Genomic DNA, 13,807 nt, shown 5'->3' on the forward strand with positions numbered 1-13,807 from the left:
AATTTCATTACAGGAACTCCTAAAGATGAAGGAAATACAGATTCCATGCCATAGACTAATTCATAAGGACTAGTTCCAATAGATTTTTTGGTAGTGAATTTGTCTGCCCATAGTGCATTAGTGAGTTTATTGTGCCAATTTTTCTTGTTCTCTTCCAATAATTTCTTAATAATATTAATTAGGCTTTTGTTGGAAGACTCAGCTAGACCATTACCTTGAGGGTAATAGGTTGTGGAATGGCCTAAAGTGATATGGTATTTGTTACAGAAACTTATCATTTTCTTGGATTTGAAGGCAACAACATTATCAGTTATGATCTTTTCAGGACAGCCAAATCTAGACAATATATTGGTTTCTAAGAATCCTATAATCACTGTGTCATTGGCTTGTCTAGAAGGAATGACTTCTATCCATTTGGTGAAATAGTTTGTGGCAGTTAGGATCCATTTATGTTGGCCAGAAGAGGGAGGATGGATTTCTCCAATGAATTCCAAACCCCATTGTTGGAAGGGCTTTTCAGTGGAAATTGGTCTCAGGGGTAAAGGTAATAGTTTTCTCTTGCCTTAAAAAATTTGACATTTGGGGCAAGCAGTGACAAATTTCTTTACATTAGTGAACACGGTTGGCCAATAAAATCCAGCCCTTAGGATTTTGTCTGCATTTGATTTCCATTAAAGGTGTTCACCACAGTCTCCTGTATGAAATTCTTTGAGAACCTTGTCAGCTTCTTCCTTTAATAAACAATTCAATAGAATACCTTCATGATTTTTCCAAAAAAGAACATTATTTAAAAAACAAAACTTTAAACCTTTCATCTTTAAAAACATTTTCTTTGTTCTGGATAACCCTGGAGGAGCCTGCAGGTTTAATAGTACATAAATTATATCAGCATACCAATAAGAATCTAAGAAGGCCTGGTTGATTTGTGGAGTCACCATCTCTTATTCATTATCTAGTTCATTAACATCCAAGGCTTGGAAATTTGTTTCAGTCATGAGCTTGGCCAATCCCTGTCCCTTTATAAGCTGTGTAGGTTTTATTTCAATATCATACTCTAAAATAGTAGCTATCCATTTACCTCTTTTTCCCTCAATTCCATCCTGGGTTAAGATGTCTTTGACAACAACATTTGGTACATAGGCTACTACATGGGAGTACAATATGTAGACTCTAAAGTCTTTAATAGCTTTTACAAGCGAATAAGCTTGTTTTTCCATGATTTTGTACTTTAATGGTGCATCCCTTAGTGCTTTACTAAAAAAGGCTATAGGTTTCTCACATTCTTGATCATCTTTTTGTAGTAGAAAAGTTGCTATAGTGTGTTCTGAAGCAAATGAAAATATTATGAAGTCTCTATCAAACTTTGGAATTGTAAGGACCGGTGTTCTGGTCAAAGCCATTTTAATTTCTTCAAATGCTTGTTTGGCTTCCACTGTCCATTTAACCTTTGAATCCTTTTTCAACATATTATTAAGCAATCTAATTAATTTAGCTAAGTTAGATATAAATCTTCTCAAAAAGTTAATTTTTCCTAGGAAAGCTTGAAGTTCTTTGAGATTTATGGGGTGGGGTATTTGCAGAATGGTTTCTATTCTAGCAGTATCAATTCGAATGCCATATTTGGAAATGATATGGCCCAAGAGTTTTCCTTCCTCTAGACCAAACAACGACTTCTTAGGATTTAAAGAAATACCATATTTTCTACATTTTAAGAATACTTGTCTCAGATGATCCAAATGTTGCTGATTTGATTTAGAAAAAACAATCAGGTCATCCAGATATATAACCAGAAAATCATGAATTTCTTTTGCAAATGATATATCCATTGCTCTTTGGAAGGTTGCCCACGCATTCTTTAGTCCAAATGGAATTTTTGCATACTTGAATGTTCCCCATGGTGTTGTAAAAGCAATTTTTTATTGGTCATTAGGATGAACCAGAATCTGGTTATAGCCTGAAAACCAATCCAAAAGTGAAATCCTAGAGGCACCTACTACCCTTTGTAAAATATGATCCATCTTAGGTAAAGGGGAATTGTCATTCAAAGAAACCTTATTTACATTTCTTAAATAAACACATAATCTGATTTCTCCAGTTTTTTTCCTAGTAGGTACTAAATTAGACACCCACTCTGAAAATCTGATAGGAGAAATTACCCTTGCTTCACACATTCATTTGATTTCTTTCTCAATTAAGGGAAGTAGTACAAGGTTAATTCCTCTGATTTTTTGTTTGAATGGTTTTTTATTTTCCTTCAGAGGTATTGTATGTTGAATTATAGAGGTGTCATAAGATTTCAGGGCTTCATAGCTCCAAGCAAAGATATCCTGTAATTCTCTCATTAGTTCAACATATTTGAGTTTTTGGTCGTGGGGCAAAGATTTAGATAATTTTACTATTTTCGGATTTTCTTCAGTTCCCAAGTTAGAGTCCTCAATGTCTGCTTTTAAGGGTTCCATCTTGGGTTTCTTTGGAATATCGTTGAAATCAAAAAAATCTTCCAAAGGGGTTAATCCTTTAGGCAAATGATTGTCCTTTAAATTGATAACTTCAAATTCTCCTTCAATAATCTCATCAATATCCATTTCTTTTAGGTCCTGTATTTCTTTGTTGGTGAATTTTGTTGGGTGAAGCATTTGAGTTGCACTCTCTACTGAAATGTCTATTTCTATTTTATTTATTTTCTCAAACTCATTAACTGTATCTACATCTATATTAATGCTAGAAAATTCTTCCTCCAGGGTTAAGAAATTGTTAATCTTCTTATCACTGTCAAACACTTGCCAATTCTTCAAATTGTCTGGTATGCCCGGTCTGTGTCTAATCTCAGCTGTGAATTGATGATTGGGTTCAAATGGTAATTTACAAGTGCTGGCAAACGTTGCCAGGCTATGAGCTTGCAAGTTATGTTTTCTTGGGATTTTGGCAAGCTGAGTTTCTGAAAATGTATTGAGAATCTCTATCACTATTCCTCTGTAATATCTTAATTTGGGATCATTTGTTAGAAACTTTCCTTTAATTTGTTGAATGATCAAATCAGAATCTCCTAAGATAAATACCCTTATTGCCCCTAATCGTTTGAAAAGTTTAAGACCTAGCAACAAAGCTTTATATTCGGCCATATTATTGGTGCATTTAAAGTTTAATCTGTAGGCATGGCCTTCAGCATGATCATTTTCAAGATTGTGCACCCAAACTCCTGCTCCTGCTCCTAATTTGTTAACTGAACCATCAAATTTTAAGTGCCAAAGGATCTCATGTTCATAATTATCTGTTGAACGATCAAATCAGAATCTCATAAGACAGATACCCTTATTGCCCATAATCGTTTGACAAGTTTAAGACCTAGCAACAGAGCTTTATATTCTGCCATATTATTGGTGCATCTAAATTTTAATCTGTAGGCATGGCCTTCAGCGTGATCATTTTCAAGATTGTGCACCCAAACTCCTACTCCTGCTCCTAATTTGTTAACTGAACCATCAAATTCTAAGTGCCAAAGGATCTCATGTTCATAATTAGTATCAGGAGTCTCAGGGATCTGTTTAATATGGAGATTTGGTTTTTTACTTTTTTTCTAGTTTTTCTGGGATGTCTGGTGTTTCATTGTTCTCAGAAATTTCTTGGATTTTAACACTAGACTTTTCATTTGTCATTTCTGTTGGTTCTGCTGCTAAAACTTCCAATTCATTTGAGGAATCAATTTCAGCATTGTAAAGTATAAAAGAATCCATATCAGAGTGTACTGAGTAAATAGGGAAATTTTGGGGTTTTTCCTGACTACTTACCACATATTTCATTAAAGTTTCTCTGTATAGTTTCTTAGGTTGACCAAACACTGAAATAGTAGCATAAGACATGTCCAATTGTAGAGATCCTTGGAGCTTTGCAACCCAAGATCTGGATAATGGCATGCCATACTTCGGTGGAATATGTGCTACTACTATGTCCATTAAGATTGTTTTGGCAGGATATTGGACTAACGACACGCATAAGTCTTTGATCAATCCTAGACATCTGACCTGCCTTGAATCAAAAGAAAAGAGGTCTTTGTAAGGCCTGGTGATGTCTAGGTCTAGTTTCTCTATTACAGATTTAGGCATTAAGTTATGAGAAGCACTAGAATCAAACATGACATTATGAAGTATTTTTTCATGTATGTTCAAACTTACATAGAAAGGAGGAACTCCTCCATCTACTATTTTTCCATTTACTCCAGGGCCAACAATCAGTTCAGGCTGGTCATCAAAAGCATTTACTGAATCTTCATTAACAGAAATTTTGAGTGATTTACTAATTTGGCTTCTGTAGACATCATGTTTAGCTAATTCAGACAATGGAACAACGATTTTTAATTTGCCTACTTCAATCTCAAGATTAAAAGGTTTTTCAGTCTGATTTCTTGTATTTCAGACAGTTAGATTCTCTTTTTTTGATGTATTCTCTGTGTTTCTCTCCTTTTCAGGAGTGGGGTTATGGGCTAAAGTTGTTTCCAAATCAACTTCTGTAGGTTCTTCCACGTTTCCTTTGGAAGGAATAGAAGTGGAAGATTGCCTGTTATTTGGTTGATTATCGGATACATCTTCAATAATTGGGTTATTTGGATTAGGATATGTTCTAGAAAGAATATGTACAGGGGTGGTATTGATCTTACCTTTGTTACGCTGCTTTGTATCTTTCTGTCTGTTAATTTCAGAGACATCAATTTCTCTGCTCCTTAGATTATATTGTTTGTGGACTTCATAAATGGCCGTATCATATCCCTCCCTAAAGTCAAATGATTCACCTGATTGAGTTTGGAATTGTTTAAGAATGTGAGTTTCTTGATCCTCTTGGGTCAAGAAAACTTCTTGTTCATTGTTGAGTCCCATCAAATTGATTTGAGTGTCTTCTATTGGTTCATCAAAAGTTGAGGCTTTAACATAATTTTCTTGGAATGGGGGTCTAATGTTTAGATCAGGTCCAGTTTTTCCAATGTTAGGGTTTTTGTTTTTCCTGAAATTTGGATTTCTACCAGTATTTCTTGGTTGACCATCCCAAGGGGATTTTCTCTCGATTGTTTCTACTCTATCTCCCAACCTATCCATTCGTTTAATAATGGTATCTAATTTCTGTTCAAAGGCCGAAGGTTCTTCTTTCAAAGGTATCCTCCTTTCAGCTCTAACTTACGCTCATTTGGATATCAGGTTGGCTTCAACACTGACAACTATACTTTGCCATATCTTCTAAGATTTGAGGAGCTCTTTCCCTAAGTTGGTATGCCATATAAAAATCAAATCCATCAGGGAATTTGATCAATGCCAAATCTGGAGGAGGTCTGACATTTTGGGGAACAACGTTGTAAACATTATTGAACCTAGTGCAGTGATCTTGGATAGTTTCCTGTGTACCTCTTTTCAGGTTTTCATATTCTGGTAAAATCTGGAGAGGATCTTTTTTCTTTTCCCATCTATTCAAAAATGTTTGATAAAAAGCTTGTATGTCATTGATACTATTTGTAGGGAGGGCTCTAAACTAGGTCTTAACATCTCCAGTGAAACTTTGAACAAATACCCTCATTCTAACATCATTAGCATCAACCTCATATATTTCAAAATAGTCGGTCATTTTTTTGGTATGTTGTTGAGTTGTGTAGGTGCCAATGCCTTCAAATTGGGTAATTTTACTCTGATAGTCTTGGGGCATAGCACCCAAGTTGGCAGGTAAGTGCAGGGGAGTATACCTGTTTGCCATTGCAGTAGATTGGGTTGAAACAACAGCAGGGGTTGGTCTTGGAGTGGTGGATGGAGGGGTAGAAGGGGTGGCTTGAGGTTGGGAAGTATGAGGTGTTGATGATGAACTTGGGGACGCTGTAGTGATTACAGAAAGGTTTGGTGTTCTTTAAGGGGTAAGCTCAGATTGAATGGAGTTCTGCAAATGTCTGTCAAGATGTGAAGTGACAACTTCAAGTTGCAAGTTTTCAATAAATATGGGGTCATGAACTGTGTAGGCTAACTTAGAGTCCGAAAATGTTACAAATAAAGAAGTTTCAAAAAACTCATCAAAGGGTTCGTCCTCAAGGTAAATCCATTTTACAGGACAAGATCTTGATTTGTATAGAGGCCGAGAACTAGCAGAACTTTCTTGGCTCTCTTGTCTCCTAAGAATCCTAGGAATCAGATTAGGATTTTTGAACACAAGTGGTGGATTTGGATCAAGGTTAGCTCTGGTATAATGAATCATTTCTGAAGCCAGGTTTTTAGGTGTATTTTTGGTTTTTCTCTAAATGGGTTTTGACAATACAACTTCAACAGTTTCTTTAAGAGGCTTTAGATATGGTCTTTAAATTTTCTTAAAGAGTTATTTGATAAGAGGGACTGATCAAGTGTTTGAAACAAATGTCCAATCTATAAACTAGACCGGAGATAGACTGAAGCAGCATTCATTTACTTCTGCAATTGTAAAGCAAGAGCATTTCAAAGGCTACCTGGCTAACTTCAGGCTCCGTCTGTAGTTTATAAAGTAAACAATAGTAACAAACAAATTATTCAGGTCCCCAGTGGAGTCACCACTATGTTATCACTCAGATTTTACCAGAAGTTGTAAGAAGGGGAAAGGGGTCCAAGGTAACCACAAACCAATATTTTAGACACAAAATCTAGCCCATTTGTGTTTAGAGAGGGCTCTCTCTTTAAGTTTTAGCTTTGTTTTGAAAGATATTAGGCTAGTTATGAAGTCTAAGGGTTTTGTTTGAGTTTGGGTGGTGAGATTCAATAGCAGAGGGGTAGGACTGACTAGTTTAGGCCATTGGGCTAATGGAGTCAAAGAGAATGGCTTAACTGGATTAGGTTTCTTAACAAAGGATGGTTTTATAGAGCAAGATGGTCAAACAGGGAACAAATAAAGATTTGGAATAAATGTAATGCTTTCAAAATGGGTGAAGAGTAGTTAAGAATCCTTCAACCTATTTGAAAAAGAGAAATTGAATTGATTACTAATAAAGAGCAGTTAACTATTCTTTAATTAATAATCAAAGTGAATGAACTAGAAAACATGAGCAATTAAGGTTTCACTGTTTATTCTAATTCAGAAGAAAACATAGAGAATAATAACATTTGAAAACAGAGTGCAATCAAGCATATTCCGAATTACTCTCTTTTGTTTATCATTCAGATATGAAACATAGATGATGTAAGAAACAAGGAAAACTTTAAAACACAAGGTATATAGGACTTATTGATCCGGTGTTTGATTCGAGAAATCTGTGGAAAGTCCTTTGCATCAATTCTTTATCGAGAAAGCCATACGAAAGTTTGGTCCAATCAACACTTTATTCCAAAATAATCAATATTACAGCAATATCTAAGAATCCACTCTCAATACTCCAATTGAGGGGGTATTTATACAAAAAAAATTACAAAACATATCTCATAACAGAGTGAGATATATTCTAGGGTGACTAAGAATAAGTTACAAGAAAATAGAGACAACTAGTCTCGAAGATAGGAGAAAGGTAAACTGATGTTGTGTTGTTCCTATTCTCGTTGAGTGTGCTGGAGGCAGGCCCTATGATTTGGCTTGTTGCTGTCTTCTTTAGTAACTCTGTGCTGGCTGCCCTGTTTTGAGTGATACTCTCTACCTGTTCTGATACACTTTGACCTATTTGATCTTTGTTCATCTTACTACAGTAAATAGCTCAAAATTTACATTTTACTACGGATAAACTTACAAATTTCCAACATGTCTTACCACCATTTTTGCTCTAGCAATTTGTGTTTTTGAAGTTTCCCCAGAGTCTCATCAGTTTCTGTATATCTGAAAAAGGTAGGCTGGATTGGGAACAAGTGCTTTATCTCATGCTCAACATAGAATAAGTTCTCCAAACTGTCATAGAGAACTAGTTCTGTGGGGAGTGCTTTTATTCCTGATGCACTTGTTGATGAACTAGCTTGATTGGCAACATACTTATTCAATTTGTCCACATAATCTATATGCTTCATTAATTTGTCATTAATCACCAAAGGACTTGGTAGCCCTTTATTCTGCAAAATAGTGAACTTCTTCATAAAAGAATTAATTTCCACCTGCATTATCTTGACATCTTCTCTCTAAATTTTGCATTAAAGTTTTCTTGGGTAGCACCCTTTTGATTTCCAAGATAGTATCTGTCTTGTCTGTGATGCCAAGTTCTTTCAGTTGTTCCTTATTCCTATTATTCAAAAAGTGTATAAGCCGGTTGGCTTCATTTGGGATTTGTCCTAACAGATGTTTTGTCTTTTGAACTTCTCCTTGTGCTGCTTTCACTAGATCAATTTGTTCAAAGATCACTTGGATGGACGGTCAAACATCATTTATATATTGAGTGAAGTTGGCCCAAAGAATTTTCTTGACCTCTGCCAGAGGCTTGTTGAAAGTGAGATCTTTTTCTAATGATTTCACTTTATTTTCTAAAGCTGTAATCTCCCCTGTTTTTCCTACAACGTTTATTTTTGAGAGATCATAATTTCTTTCCATTTTAGCCAATTGTTCTTTTACCTGTTTTAATTATGAAACTTGTAGTCTCATGTCTTCCATTGATTTTATTAGCTCTTCTGTGCTCAGATTGGCGTTGTTGCCCTGTCTTGTTCCTGCTGTTACTGTACCTGTGACCACCTCTGTTGTGGCTACTGGGATGTTTGGGGCTAAGACTGTCCCAAATGTAGAGGGGACTACTGTTGAGACTATTGGTATTACTTCAGGAGGCTGAGAGGTCAACTCTCCCTGCTTGTCCTTCAGTGCATTTTCTAATGCTTGCTTTGTGTCATTCAATAGTTCATTGAGTTTTAAGAGGAGATCCATCATCTCTTCTTCAGATTTCTGCTTTATAACCTCAGCAGTTTGTGGATGCCTTGAAGGAGGTAACTTTAGCTGTTTCCTCAGGGCAGTAATGTCTTCTTCTTTCTTCTTGATTAGTGCTTCTATACCTTTCACATCTTTGGGATCATGTCTCAATCCAATGATGATTTCTTTTAATGATTGTATTCTGTTATCCTTGGCCAGGGAGGAGGCTTTCTCCAAGTGTAGTTGGGCAGTTGTATTGTCCAAGGAATTTTGTAGCTTGTGGGCCATCATTGCTTTACCAGCCAATGTGGAATAGACCATTTCTCCAGTTTGCTTGTGAAGTTCAATTTGATCCATAGGATGAATATCCTGGGCCAAGACCTCCAAGTTAGTTCTGATGTAATCTGCTACTGATTGAGGTTGTTGCACCTTTGGCTTGAAGTAACTTATTATCATCTTGCCCTCTTTAATGTCATAGGCTGACATTAATCTCTGTTGGTTTGTGGGGGCTATTTTCAAATACTCATTATAAATTTGAAGCCTCAATGGATCATTCTTGGCTTTTATTTCTGTGAATGTCTTTTTGATATCTAAGGCCTCTTTACTTTTTGGCCTGAGGGATTATACTTCTACACTATGTTGTCATTCTATCTCTTGCCTCTGTGAGCTAGTGGATGTTCCTTCCAATGGAAACGTTTGCTGGCTAATTGCTCTCTCTTCTCTTTGGCTTTCTGTAGTCTCTTCAACTATTTCCTCTTCTGACAGAGGGTTCAGTGTTTTCCTTTTTGTTCCAGACTGTCCTGTAGGTCCACTGGCAGGGGTAGTAGTTTCCCTGTCTCTCTTTTTATTTCTTTCCTCATTTAGAGGAGTTTGCAAAACTAGACTTTCTGCTACATTGGTTTGAGCTGGAGGAGTTGGCACTTGACCCTGTTCTTTAAAAATTCCAGGCTGATCTGACATTGTAGGTTGTTCTGTGGTTTCTACTTTCTTGCCTTTGGATGTTCTTGTTGCTGGTATGTTGAGTTCCTGTGGAGGCTGTTGAGAGGTTCCTGCAGTGGATGCACTAATTGCTGGTTTTTGAGACATCTTGAATGGTACTTGCCCAAAAGAATCCAGGGCAAAGATTTTCTCAAGATTTCACATAGAATTTTCTATATTGACCTGCTCACTAACATCTTCTACTAAGGTCCCCTCTATCCATTCATCCAAGTTTGCAAATTGCTCAATTTTTGGGATCCTATGGTGAATATATGGGGATAACCTGTTCTTCATCCTTCTATCACATATAAAACTGTTGGGGTCATATGGTACCCACCTAAAACTCTTTCGTAGTCTAAAGTGATCTTCTAAAAAAAAATTCAGCTTATTTCCATGCATCCCTAGTGTTGATGACAAAAGGGCCTAGCTGATTCCACTTCTTTATCTGCAGACTTTCTTCACTGAAAATGGAAGACTCATTGTTGATATGATATCCCTGATTATGAGATTTAACTCTAGTGAATATGTTGATGATATCACCCTAGTATTGTTATCAATCTTTACTCTAAGACAGCCCCCTGCTGTCAGATATGACTATGCCACCTATATTGCCAACAAAATCCATGATCAATTCCTGAATCTGGAAAGGGCCATCTGCTTATCTCGGACTTTATTCACTCAAACTGGAAGACTCATTGTTGATATGATATCCCTGATTATGGGATTTAACTCTAGTGAATATGTTGATGATATCACCCTAGTCTTGTTATCAATCTTTACTCCAGGACACCCCCCTGCTGTCAGTTATGACTATGCCACCTATATTGCAAACAAAATCCATGACCAATTCATGAATCTGGAAAGGGAAAGAGTTTTCAAATACACCTCTTTCATATACCATCTTATATTATATTATTAGTCAGATAACTTTCATTTCCCTATCCAGAAACTTGACACCAAAGGAAATCCAAGGTCTGTTATCTTTTGGAGTCCAATATTTCATAATACCATTGAGTCCCTTTACACTTATAGTGAGTTCATTGGCTTATTTGTATATCCAGTGACCACTCCGTTGACAGGGGTTTCCCCTCCTAGGATCAATGGTGATATGAAGAAGATTCTCCAGCTCTCTAAGCAGTACAAGGTAGGGGAATGGTGTCTATATAAAAATCACACAGAAATCAGGATGTATGGGTGTGAACTTTGCCCTTTTAAGTTACCCAAATATTTTCCCATGAGATTATTTGCATTGGAGTATTTCAGGCAGATTATAAATGCAGATTTATTCCATTTTTTCAGTACCAAGAAGAAAGCTCAGCTAAGAATTAAGAATCAGCTAGGCCCTTTTGTCATCAACACTAGGGATGCATGGAAAGAAGCTGAAAAAAATTTAGATCACCTTAGACTACGAAAGAGTTTTAGGTGGGTACCATATGACCCCAACAGTTTTATATGTGATAAAAGGATGAAGAACAGGTTATCCCCATATATTTACCATAGAATCCCAGAAATTGAGCAGTTTGCAAACTTGGATGAATGGATAGAGGGGACCCAAGTAGAAGATGTTAGTGAGCAGGTCAATATAGAAAATGCTATGAGAGATCTTGAGAAAAGCCTTGACCTGGATTCTTTTGGGCAGGTACCATTCAAACTGTCTCAAAAACCAGCGATTAGTGCATCCACTGCTGGAACCTCTCAACATCCTCCACAAGAAGTCAACATACCAGCCACAGGAACATCCAAAGGCAAGGAAGTAGAGACCATAGAACAACGTACAATGTCAGATCAGCCTGGAATTTCTAAAGAACAGGGTTAAGTGCCAACTCCTCCAGCTCAAACCAATGTAGCAGAAAGTCCAGTTTTGCAAACTCCTCTAAATGAGGAAAGAAATAAAAAGAGGGACAGGGAAACTACTACCCCTGCCAGTTGTTAAGGGATAAGTTCCCCTAGGGTCTTGGGTTGATACCTTAGTAGATCAGAGGTTGTTTATACAGAGAAACACACATTCCATATAGCCATAATGCTAATATAAGCAAACTATACGATAAGGGGTGTACTTAGGGGTCCTTCGTTTGAGAAGATCCTTCCAGGGTCCAAACCCTATCTAAGTTCCTTTTGCTCCTTAAACCTGCAAAACAATCAATTCAAGAAAGTACATCAGTATATGGACTAAACATCATAAAGAAATCATCTTCATAATATATAAAAAAGTAGTTAGTTATTCAATTAAACAACCATTCATATATGAATCATAACATAGATATCATAAATATGAAGAAGATTTATATCAGGGACAAAGACAAGTGTATTTTTTATTATAGACAAATAAAGTACAGAAAGGAATAATTTCACCTGATTCATCCTTTCGCAGGCTCCAAGCGGAACCGTCCTCCAGATTCGTCCAGTCTCAAGCCTTTAAAAAACTCCTTTCATGACTTACTCCATGATATCACAAGTAGTAGGTAGACATCATCACACAAGGAAACAAGGGTTTCCTGTAAATGGGGGAAGTGCAGGGGGCACAAGGATCTTCAGACCTGGTCAGGGAAATCTCAGCATAATAACCTTTCTCTCTCTTCTCTCCTCCCTTGGGCCTTCCCATTGAAGCCTTTTTATACTTCTCTCAAAGTAGTTTTTTAGTCGGGAATTCGTTGGGAACAGTGGGGCCACGGGAACTAACAGGTAATTAGCAGGTAAAACCCGCGATCTCCGCCCGAAATTAAGGAGATTTTTTTTTTTTTTTAAAGTGTTTTAAGACATATATGCGGGTTGGGTATACACAGACCCGCGTACACGCGTTTATCATAGGGCAATGTAGCGTATAGGGAATAAAACACTATTTTTTAAATTTTGGACCAAGTTTGGAAGGAGGGGTTGCCCTAGGCCATGAGTGCAGCATCACAAACCTCAAGAGTGAGATTTGGAGCTATAACACCAGTGGACCTACGGACAGCCTGGAACAAAAAGGCAAAGACTGAACCCTCTGTCAGAAGAGGAAATAGTTGAACAGACTACAGACAGCCAAAGAGAAGAGAGAGCAGTTAGCCAACAAAATTTTCCATTGGAAGGAACATCCACTAGCTCACAGAGGCAAGAGCTAGAAAGACAACATAGTGCAGAAGTGTCATCCCTCAGGCCAAAAAGTAAAGAGGACTTAGATATCAAAAAGACATTCACAGAAATAAAGGCCAGGAATGATCCATTGAGGCTTCAAATTTATAATCAGTGTTTGAAAATGGCCCCCACAAACCAACAGAGATTAATGTCAACCTATGACATTAAAGAGGGCAAGATGATAATGAGTTTACTTCAAGCCAAAGGTGCAACAACCTCAATCAGCAGCAAATTACATCAGAACTAACTTAGAGGTCTTGGCCCAGGATATTCATCCTATGGATCAAATTGAAATTCACAAGCAAACTGGAGAAGTGGTCTATTCCACATTGGCTGGTAAAGCAATGATGGCCCACAAGTTACAAAATTCCTTGGACAATACCACTGCCCAACTACACTTGGAGAAAGCCTCCTCCCTGGCCAAGGATAACAGAATAAAATCATTAGAAGAAATCATCATTGGATTGGGACATGATCCCAAAGATGTGAAAGGTGTTGAAACACTAACCAAGAAGAAAGAATAAGACATTGCTGCCCTGAGGAAATAGATAAAGTTACCTCCTTCAAGGCATCCACAGACTGTTGAGATTATAAAGTAGAAATCTGAAGAAAATATTATGGATCTCCTCTTAAAAACTCAATGAAAGATTGAATGACACAGAGCAGGCATTAGAAAATGCACTGAAGGACAAGCAGGGAGAGCCGACCTCTCAGACTCGTGAAGTAATACCAATAGTCTCAACAGCAGTCCCCTCTACACTTGGGACAGTCTTAGCTCCAAACATCCCAGCATCCACAACAGAGGTGGTCATTGGTACAACAACAGCAGCAAGAGGACAGGGCAGCAGCACCAATCTGAGCACGGAAGAGCTAATAGAATCAATGGAAGACATGAGACTACAAGTTTCAGAATTAA

The sequence above is a fragment of the Pinus tabuliformis genome, chromosome 4_2 (genome assembly GCF_031772625.1).
Source record: "Pinus tabuliformis cultivar Carrire ecotype Pingquan chromosome 4_2, CPIR1, whole genome shotgun sequence".
In the NCBI taxonomy this organism is placed as follows: Eukaryota; Viridiplantae; Streptophyta; class Pinopsida; order Pinales; family Pinaceae; genus Pinus; species Pinus tabuliformis.